The sequence below is a fragment of the Motacilla alba genome, chromosome 19 (assembly GCF_015832195.1).
Source record: "Motacilla alba alba isolate MOTALB_02 chromosome 19, Motacilla_alba_V1.0_pri, whole genome shotgun sequence".
NCBI lineage: Eukaryota > Metazoa > Chordata > Aves > Passeriformes > Motacillidae > Motacilla > Motacilla alba.
This window is the reverse complement of record NC_052034.1, coordinates 9,841,913-9,852,882: the sequence shown is the minus strand read 5'-3', so window position 1 is coordinate 9,852,882 and position 10,970 is coordinate 9,841,913.

The following is a 10,970-nucleotide window of genomic DNA, read 5'->3' as shown; positions in this document are numbered from 1 at the left end:
CTGAGAAACCCAAGTGCCTAAGCGGGTATTTGTGGAATACTAATAGCCCCCGTTTGCAATTGAAATGAAGCCAGGCTACAGCAGCAACCACGCAGACAATCCTTTCTGGAAGTCAGGGATGGGATACAAGCGGCTAAATGTCAGGCAGCAGAGCTGTGGCAACCCCCCAGCATCTTATTTGAGCACATTGCTGCTATGAAAAGGAGCTTTGTCTGTAGATAACCTATAAACTCCCACCTGAGCTCCCAAAGCCCCTGCATTCAACACCAGTTCATTGGTCATGACATGCTGGTAAAGCCCCTGGTCACATCTTTACTGGCTATAAAAATTTACTACCATCACCTCAACAGGGAGTCAAAGGGAAAAGGGGAGGAAGAGAGGAAAATAAACATGTTTGCAATCCCTTTTAATATAGACTGCTTGAAGTCCATGATTCATTCCTTAACCTAAGAATGCAATGGGGATGCAGTGGGGGTGGGTGGAATCTGTCCCTATGTGTGGAAAGTCTTCAGCTTCTAAGAAGTTATTTTGTTGAACCCGACTGCACATTTGTCGGGCCCTTTCATGCCAAAAGAACTGCAAGTTATTTCCAGAAAACAGTCTGACACAACAGTACATGACGACAGAAAATAGAATTGTAAAAGAAACTTGTTTTCTTTAGCAGATGGCTCCGTTCATCAGCAGGTATTTTGAGAAGCTACTGTCTCCAGGTCTTCATGGAGAGAGAAGAAACCATTTAGCACTAGAGAGAGGGAAATATGAATGCTCTTGCAACTGACTCTCTGACTCTTCAGTAGCCCAGCAGTAAGTGGATCCATCTGTAATTGTCTGCATTTCCAAACTACAGCAGGGTTTGGTTTATGAGTGGAGCGTGTCTCTCTCTCTCACCTTCCCCGTCCATTCCTTGAAAGCATGAAAGAAATAAAAGCAGTGAGTGGGGACATCCTGGGTCCTGCTGGAACAACACTTCCACTTGCTCCAAGTCCTTTTTGCAGGCAGTTTGCCTTCACACAAACTTCAGCCACATGAACACTTTGTGTCAGATGATGGGACAGGCAGGATTTGCGTGGATTCCCCTGCCTGTGACACCAGGCTGCTGCATACCACTCCCCAGCAAGCCAGGGGAGTTTGGTCTGACACTCCTGTTCTCTCAAAGAGAGGAGAGGAACCAAAACTTTCTGCTGTTCAGATTTATCAACTTACACATTATTCCTCAGAGAAATGAGCACAAAGGGAAGGAGTTTTGCAGAGAACATTTTTTGCCTCCTCTGATTGCAGCCTCATTACTTGTCAGGGTTCAGCATCATTCAGTCAGCATCTTCTCAGAAATTACTCATGAACACAAGGTAAGGCCAAGGCAAGTCAAAGTCCCCTCCAAAATTTCACAACATTAAACTGCATCATCATCATCCACAGGAATATAGATCAGCTGTAACAGTAGCAAAGATGCTGAGCAAGCCTGAAGCGGGGGGCACAGCTACCCAAAGGTGAAAAGCAGCATACAGATGACTGCAGGAAAGCACTGCTGCCCGAACAGGCAGGGAGAAACCACATTTGCAAATGGCAAAACTCGAGGTGTTCAAACACACCTACACCACAACCACCTACGCCTCACATGCAAGGCTGGGGGGGAACCAAGTCTGTTCACACAGCCTCGCAGTGTGCAGGACCAGCTGGGTGTGACTCAAGTGACGAGGCACGTGCTAATCACACCACTCTGCACTGGGAGATGGGAGACCCATGCTCCATCAGAGCACCCTGCCCCACCAGCTCCTGAGGAGGAAGTTGAGGAACTGCTATTGCTGAGGAAACCATCCCACAAAACCCAGGATTCAGCCACTGCCTGCAGCACACTTTCCTACTAAAGACAGTGAAATTGCTCAGGCAGAGGCTTCAGCGGGAGTGTAGGTGGTTATGGGGAGGGATTTTGCCAGCAGTTATGCAAAATCTTTGCAGGCACCCAAATATTTGTCTAAAAGGCAAAGAAAAAAAAATGTTGGGCTGTGATGCACTGGCAAATGGTCTTTACCAATAACACACATCAGAAGTAGGTGCACAGCTCTATGCCAGAGGAATACTCCTCACAGAAAGCCATTTCCATCTGCCCTACTTTGGATGTGGTAAATATGCTGAAGGTAACCACAGTCCCTGAGGCACCATTGCAACTTGTGTGCCCCAGCACTGGAACATCAGAGGCTTCAGTCACAATGACAGGGCACTTTATCAGCAGCTCCTGCTGTTGTGCAATTGCTGTGGTATCCACATGCAGAGAAGAAGGGAGCTTGTGACTGCAGTGAACATATTTCTTCCCTAAAGTATCTCCTTGGAGCACCTCAAGAGGGGCTTAAAGCACAGGTCAAGAAGTCCAAGTGGTTATTATGTTGAAGGGATAAGACCTGAAAGGCTCCAGGGATGAGAAATGCCAACTATTGTGATTACCACAAACTGATCTCAAAACAGATACGGCGATAGAGAGAAAAGGATGGGCACAGTCTTAAAGGACAGTCATTTTTCACTGTCTATCAGCAACAATTCCATTACAGCACCCTGTCTCCCCTGTGCTATAATTACACTTTCAGCTGGGCTCACAGGAAAGGATTTCTCAAAGTTTCCATTCCAGGGGACTGACTCCTACACTGCAAGTCTGAAGGAAGGCACTGGAAGGGGAGAGCTGGGTCACTCTCTGGGGACATGGAACTTGATGATCCTGAAGGTCCCTTCCAACCCAAACCATTCTATAATCTTCTAAAGCAAATGAATTGAAACCATAAAATGAAACACCTGTGTGCACACCTTGAATAGTTCTTCTGGTGCCAGCCTTGATGCAAGGCCTGCACCCAGGGGCAATGAATTGACAAATTAGAGCATTCAGGTAGCCCAGACACAAAATAATCCTCCACCTTCAGGAACTAATAATGCATTTCTGAAAAACAGCAGGAAAAGGCCAGGGACACAACTCCAGCCAGCACACACAGAGCACATACACGGAGGTCACAGGTCAGTGTTAACAAACATGAATGAAGCACCTCTGTGCCATCACAGAGAAAACAGGTGAAGGACCACAACACCTATTCCAGTAAACTTTGTTCTGCTTATTAGAAATAACCACCAATAGCTGCTATTTCTTACCAAAATGGCCAGCAGATCTGCAGAACCTCAAACAACAAAAGGCAAACCACGCTGCTAAACATCCCTTTACCACTCTTCTGGATGCAGGAGCCTCACGATTGCCAACCTGATTCCCAAACAACCTCATGCTCCAGAAAAAGAATGAAAAGACAGACAATTCATACAGAAAAACAGAGCACCCAGCAAATGACAGCACATATCCTCAACTCCAAGGCTTGCATCAAAGTTCAGTGATTTTGTGCAAGACATCTCTGAACTGTGTTTGCATCAAAACAAAGGCTTGTTTTACACTGTACTGCTCTCTGTCCACAGACCCTTCCCTACACTGCTCCCTTGCTGCCATCCCACACAATACTTGGCATTCCCTGACTTCTTGGCACTCTTTGAAGCTCAGGATTTCCCTAATTCATTTCCACGCTTTATTTCTTCTCAGAATCCCTTTGTGAAGTCTGCTCAGGCTCGGGAAGCAGCACTGTGCCAGTGTGTGCCTTTTCTAACCAGCAGCTCAGGCGTGAAATGGGAGAGAGCCCAACAATCCAGATGCTCACACGTGAGCAGGAATGAGGTGGGGAACAGAGCTCACAGGAGAGATGGGGAACAGCTTCCTCGCCTAGGAGCAGCTTTCCATTCAGGAAGATGAAAACCAATTTCTCCACTCTGACTCAATTATTTACTGCCACCATCCCCATGTGATTGAGATGGGGAGATGCTTTAGATTATGAGATTTTCTGTCAGAAGTTCACCAGTAAGTGGGGTGAAGACTGTTCCTTGTACCCATGAAGTGCCACAGCCAGTCTGGCTGTCACTGGGCTCCATCGTCCCTAGAGCCCACATCACAGAATCCCAGGCTGGGCCAGGCTGGAAGGGAGCCCAGAGGGTCACTGGAGCCACCTCCCTGCTCAGGCAGGGCCATCCCAGAGCCCAGGGCACAGGATTGTGTGCAGAGGGCTCTGCAGGATCCCCGCTGAGAGAGACTCCAGCCCCTCCCTGGGCAGCCTGTTCAGGGCTGGGCACTGCCCAGGGCAGAAGTTCTGCCTCCTGTGCAGGGGCACTCGCTGGGCTCAGGCCCTGCCCGTGGCTCTGGTGCCACTGCTGGGCCTGGAGCAGAGCCTGGGCTCTCCCTGCTGAGGTCCCCTCTCACTCATCTCTTCTCTGACTCTTCCTTCATCTTCAAGGAACTCACCAACAACCTCTACACCCATCTCTGCAGCAAGCCATATTTCAGGGTGATCAGCAGAATCCAGGATGTCACCATTCCTAAGTGCCTGCTGCCTCTTGGGGCTCTTTTCCTCAATCCTGTTAAAACCCAAGCACACCTTTGCAGCTGGGATATCTCTTACTGCCCTCCAGGACCACCATGCAAGCTCTCCAGGGCATCCTCCTCCGGGCCACAGGAGTCTTCTCTTCTGGGGCAGAGAATGGTTTCTGCAGATAGGAGGCACAACCTCAGCAACAAGTCAAGCTGGCTTGTGACTCCATTCAGCCAAGCAAAATAATATCCTACACCTGTCCTCAGAGGGTTTTGTAACAAAGCTTCCAAGCCTTGAATCACAGACCACGTTCCCATTCCCTGCTTTCACATTATTAAGCCAGGATATACACAGATTTCGGCTACAAGGAAGTGACTCCAAGATTCTCAGAGCAGAGTATTCTGTTAATTTGAATTGGAACTAGTTGAGGTAAATTGATTTTTTTAATGTGTTTATCCTCTATTGGGGCTTTTTTTTTTCCTTCTTAAATGCTGATTTGCTGAAACTGTGCCTATCCAATACTCATTACTGAAATGCATGGAAAGCTGCCAAAAGAAGCAATGCCTTCTGGACTAAACAAGGGATTTATTACTGAGAAACCACAGCACCGGGTAAAAATCCATCACAAACTTATTGATTTAAACTGATTGTAAGTAATCACACACAATTTATATTAAGTGAAACATACTGCCATCTAATTTAGAGTGAATGGAATGCTACTACTCTGAATTCTGTTTAAATGCAAACTCTAATTGATACCCACATATAAATAATTGAGACTTTCAGAAAACATGAATTAAATATTTCGTTATCTCTGTTTATTATGTATCGATAGATCACTTTTACCTATTTAAGACATGGTTAGACAGCAATTATTATATTTCAGCAGAGACTTACATGTAAGCCTCAGGGCAAGTTGAATAGAATGGGACAAGAGCAGTGTGGAGAAAAGCACTTGATGTGTGGGATGCACTTTAAATAACCTTAACTTGCTTTTAATAAAGGAACCTCAAACTTTGTCTACCTTCCACCCCAAATGTGATGAAATCAAGTTGCACATTTTACTCAAACATGGTTCTCTCACCTCCAGAGGAAGCATCTTGGAAGAAAAATTGTAAGGCACAAGTTATCACTGCAGCACCACATCCTCCCTCCAATATCCCATTCAGGGAATTGTGCTTGTCAGCCCCTCTGATATGTCCCATAATTGGAACCCAATCCTCAGCACTATTAGTCAGCCCCATAGCCAATTTTATTTCTAAATAAAAAGTTTGAAGGTATTTGCTGTTCTTTTCAATGGTTAGTGTGTAAATACTGTCAGGAATTTAAAGTCTTGATCAGAATGCTCTCTCCTGTACTCAGCTGCCTATTAACATTTAGGGATGTAAGAACATATTACTTTTTATTAACAAAACCAACTGTTTATAGCAGGAACACACAAGTGTGCCACACTTTCAACAGTCTACTGGCTCCATGGCTTTTGAAGACCAGAAGCCCACCACAAACCTTTTCCTATGGCAGTTCCTTCTCAGGTAATTTTTAGTCACACACTGATGCATAATTTCTCAGCAGGATTCACTTTGTGCCAGATCATAACATGAACACCTTAGAAGATTCATCCCAAGCATTCCTGGTGCAGGTTGGGTTCAGCCAACTCCTCCCAGCTGCCCCTTTGCAGGGAGGTGCATTACAAGGCAATGTGAATTAAAGCAGAAATAAGGTGTTCTGATGCTTTCTGTCAACTTGAAATTTTTTTAATACTGCTCTAACATATGCTGCACTTGTGAGTTTGAACCTGGTCCTGCAATGAGCAGCATGCAGGTGGAATAGTTGCCCATAACTGGCCTCATTACAACTCAATTAAGTCCATTTGCAGAGTGCATTGCAAGACTGGGCCCTTAGGAATTTCCTTTGCTCCTGGAGCTTATTAAATTGCTGGATATCCTCCACAAGCTCTGCATCGAAACCATAATTTAGCCCTATTTACCTGGTTAGCACAAGCCACCTGGTAGCTGTTATTTTTGCTCAACCAGATACTTCCATGTCTATAAAACTTTCCCCATTTATATAATAATCTGGCTTTTAACACCAATCCCCTGATCAAACACTGACAAACACTCTCTGCTTGTTAGCTGCTCTGAGATGAAGTAACAGACCCCAGTCATGCTGTGTTGGACAGTGCTAAATTGTACCAGAGCACATCCATGCCTCCAGGGAGTTGCCAAGCAGGACTTAATTCTAGAGAAGCTACTATCAGAAACAAACCCTAATTTGAAGTTTTTTAAAACAAAGTTACCCACTGCAAAACAGCCTTCTTTCAGCAGAGGCTTTTTGTCTCATGATGTGAACGTGTCCAGGCCATCATGAGCCTGTTTCTACCCAACACAGGAACACCTGACTGACACTTCCACCCCAGTGTACCTCCACTGGGTGCAGGCAGCTGAGCTGGGCTGAGGTGCTTGCTTGTCTGGCAGTGTTTACTCCATTAAACGGGAGAATGGGATCTTCCTGAATCACAGAATCCCTCCGTTGGAAGGGACCCACGAGCATGACTCAACTCCCTGCTCCTTGCAGCACTGCCAAAAACTAAACCTCCTAGACATGTCCTCCATGGCTTCTTGAACTCTGGCAGGCTTGGTGCCGCGGGCACTTCCCTGGGGAACCTGTTCCAGGGACCAAGCACCCCTCAACAGACAGCCCTTCCCAATGTCCAGTTGGGGTCACCAGAGCAAGACCAGCACCTCCCTTCCACTGACCCCCAAGGGGGGTGCAGCCTGCCCAGAGCACCCCCCCAGTCTTCTCCTATCCAGGCTGAGCAAGACAAGTGACCTCAGTTGCTCCTTTTAAATCTTGCCCTAAATAACTTCTATTCCCATCTCAAGAGCCTCTCACTAATGTTTGGAGACAGTCCCAGATTGAGCACACATTTGTGTGCAGTCCCTGAGCCATCCACAGTCCAGGGCTGCGCCTCCCAAAACCTGCTGTCAGCTACAGCTCTGTTCCTTCAAGGAAGTGAGAGGAATTAGCAAGTTAGTATTCATCCTTTCTCTGAGGTGTAAGGTTACTTCTTTGTTAATAAATAGAAGAAAAACCTCAGTCAGAGATAAACTGTCAAAAGGGAAGGAAGTGAAAAAGACTTATTTTCTCAAGGAATGGCTAAGGTTGAGCAGGTACAACAAGCAGGTATTCTGCTGTGTTTCCACCACCCCTCTCAGCAGTCTAGCTGTTTCTACCCAAGCTCTTGAGGGAATAACCAATTTTTCAGTCAATGTAATGTCAAATAGTACAAAAAAATCACCCAATCCCTCACAATCACATCTTCTATTGGCATCCCTGTGACAGCATCCACACACCCCTCATGTCTACAGCCTGTTACTTTGATGGTTGTCCTCTCCTCGCTTAAGCTGCAGCTTTGGATCTCAGGAAAGTGAAATATTGACACTGAAAGTGAAAGAGAAATTCATCTGTGTGATGAGCAGTGATTTGGCATAGAAGCTGTCAAACCATAGCAGTGTTTCACAACTGCCACAGAATAATTAAAATGTTTTTTAAAACCCTGTGACAATTGCAAAGTGAGACAGAAAAGGAAGCTGCAGTCCCTGTGTGTGAGCATCAACCTCTGCTCCAGACTGCACAGCCAGTCTGAGTGGGAACAAGCCTTGAGAATCAACAGCAAAAAGGGACAGGCAGAACACTGTGCCTTCCCATCTCCCCTGTGCCCAAATAAGTCATTACTGGAGTCCTGTTTTGGAGCAAAGAGGAGAACTGCCAGGATCCCAAGAAGCTCCTTGCAAAGGATCAGCCTTGCTGGTCACTCAGTCCCCACATCACCTGGGGCAGCTGGCTGGAGCCTCCCACAAGATGAGGCCACCCAAAGACAAGCAAAGCCAGGTTAGGCTGGAGAGAGTCTCAGCTCATTTGAAAATCCACTGACCAGCCCAGAGCACAATTCCAGGCTTTCAGAGAATGCAGTTGACATAACAAACATGCTTTTTCAGGAATCAAAATAAAGCTGATGCACACAAAGCTTCAAACTCTGCAGAATCCATAAGTACTTGAACTTGCTCACCTGACTGTCAAATAGCAAATTCCTTTCTTTATAAACAGGATCTACACAGATTCTGTCTTGCTGCTGCTAATTTCAGTGATTCAAACTTCCCCTCACTGCAAGCATTTCTTGACTTTATGAAAGCTTATATGCTTCAGACACCTGGAGATTTTCACAGGTCACCAGGGAATTTGGACGTTGAGCTCTTGCCAGAAGTTTGAACATTTGAAGAGTGAGCATAGGCAAGCAAATATTTGAGGTATTTAGCCTCCCTCAAAGGTACCAAAGCCAAGCACCCAAGTGACTGAGTACTTGCAGAAACACAAGGTTTTGGGAGGTCACTGGTGTCAGCATGGAGCAGCTATTAAGAGATGTGGGAACATCATCCAACACCTTTACTTCAGCCTTCAGTGCTCAGCAAAGCACACCAGGCCTGCAGGGAAAAACCTGATTAGCCTCAGGGCTTTTAAACACTGTTGTGATTTTATATGAAGTCCAAGTGCAAAGGTGGGGCAGGAGGGGCATTCAGCAGGACTGCTATGAGGCCAGAGAAAATATGAGATTACATTGAGATGGAAGATTGGTATTACCAAATCAATACTGTGCAATAAATGTAGTAAATGAGTTAATCCAATTAGCTGAGTGGAGCAAGATCAATGTGCTGGTGGAACAGAAAGACTGCAAGAGGCTAAAATTAAATGTACCCGAGAGAGGAGCAATGAAAACAATCCTCTAAAACAATGGGCTTTGGTGACTCTGTAAGTTTGAAAACTGAACCTGAGCACAGATGTCATCTTGGAATTTTTGGAGCATTTATCCCAGAGAATGAATTGAGACAAGTTTCTCCACAATGAACAGGACAATGCCAAAATTCTGCTTAAACTGTTTGCTAAATACCTTTGCAGTGTAATAAACTGACAAGGAATAAAACCATCCTTGTGACACTGTAGCTACTCGCAAGAGCTTATTAACTCCTAGCACAGCCCCCTTGTCCTCGGTGAATATTCCAGCAGTCGGATTGAACAGGGAGCTGTGGAAATAACAGGGAGGAGGAGGCAGCCACGGTAAGAAGAACACGCAGCGGAGGAGGAACGGGAATTTTGGACAGTTCCCAACACTGCGAGGGAAGGACTGAGCTCACATCCCATCAGCCCATGGCCACGTGTGCACAGCACCACGACTCAGTGGCCACTGCACACACAAGGAACAGCAAAGCAGCCTGCTAAGCAATAATTCCAGGTAAGCACAGAGGGAAAGGAAAACTCTCTCTGAATGTTTAAGGGGAAGCTCATGAAGACTGATTTATGCATGCATGTATTAAAATTCTCTCCACATTGAGCATTTCAGAATTTAAATTTCACGTGCAGCTTGAAAGCAAGGCAGAAGCCAAAGTGTTGGGAAGAACACCATCTCTTCAGAGGATTAGGAATTAAGTTAACTGCACATTAGAGATAAAATAGTGGAGCGCTTGTCTTTATTCTTAATAATAAACCATAAGGCATTAAGCTACAAAGCACGATTAACTCCTTTCAACTCCTCACTACTACTGCTGAGACAGCAATGTGGTACTTGCACAGAAACACTAAAAAATGCAGAGCGATTAGGTTAAAATTAAGTGAATTTAGGGCAGGCAAAAATGCTACAGTGCAACCCAGGAGGGATAAGTCTTTGTCGCTACAAAGAGCAACCTAAGCACCTGCAGTGTTAGAATGAATTCCTCAAACCCTAAAGTCATTAATGGTTTGAAGTGACCATCTCTGGGGCTGGACATGTCACTCTGCATCCCTCCTTTCCTGCCTAACTCCTGAGTCACCTGGGTACTTAAAATACCAGCACTGCAGTGGTGTCAGCCAGGCTGGTGACAAGGATAGACTTGGGGAACCACAGGGGAGAGCTCATCCCCTCCCCCTCTATGAGCTCCATACAGTCTGGAACTTCATGTTCCTCTGATTAGGTTCCCCATTTATAAACTGTTTTTAGAGTCGTGACAAAATCCCAAACCAAACCAAACTACAAAATAATACTTTAGTCTGTGAGATACAGAGATACTAAACAAACAGGCCACTTTGACCATTAAACAATCAGCTCAACACATACAAGGTATCAGCAATACCTTAATAGATTCTGGGGAATAAAAACCCCTCTCCACAAGATGGACAAAGCTCTGTCCTCAGTGTGTATTAGCAAGTCTTCAACTATTCTCTTTTAGTGAAATACTAAATTTATTATCCTGGTCTGGTTTAGGACAGTTGGAAGAAGAGAAGAAACAGAGCACACTTTCCAGCCCTCCTCTCTCCGAGCCAGTTCAGGCTTGGTGTTCAGAAGCCTAAGAGCAAACACCTGCAGACTTCCTCCCCTACCATCACCTTCCACCTGTGGGAGAAACTCACCTGAAAGCTATTGGTTTGAACATCCATCAAATCCTACCCTAAAGTGCTTCTTTACTGCCTGAAAAAAACTACAACCCTTAAACCACCGAAAAAAACTCTGTCACCAAAGCCCATCCTGTTACAACACAGCTGTAGCCTTATCTTTCCACAGTC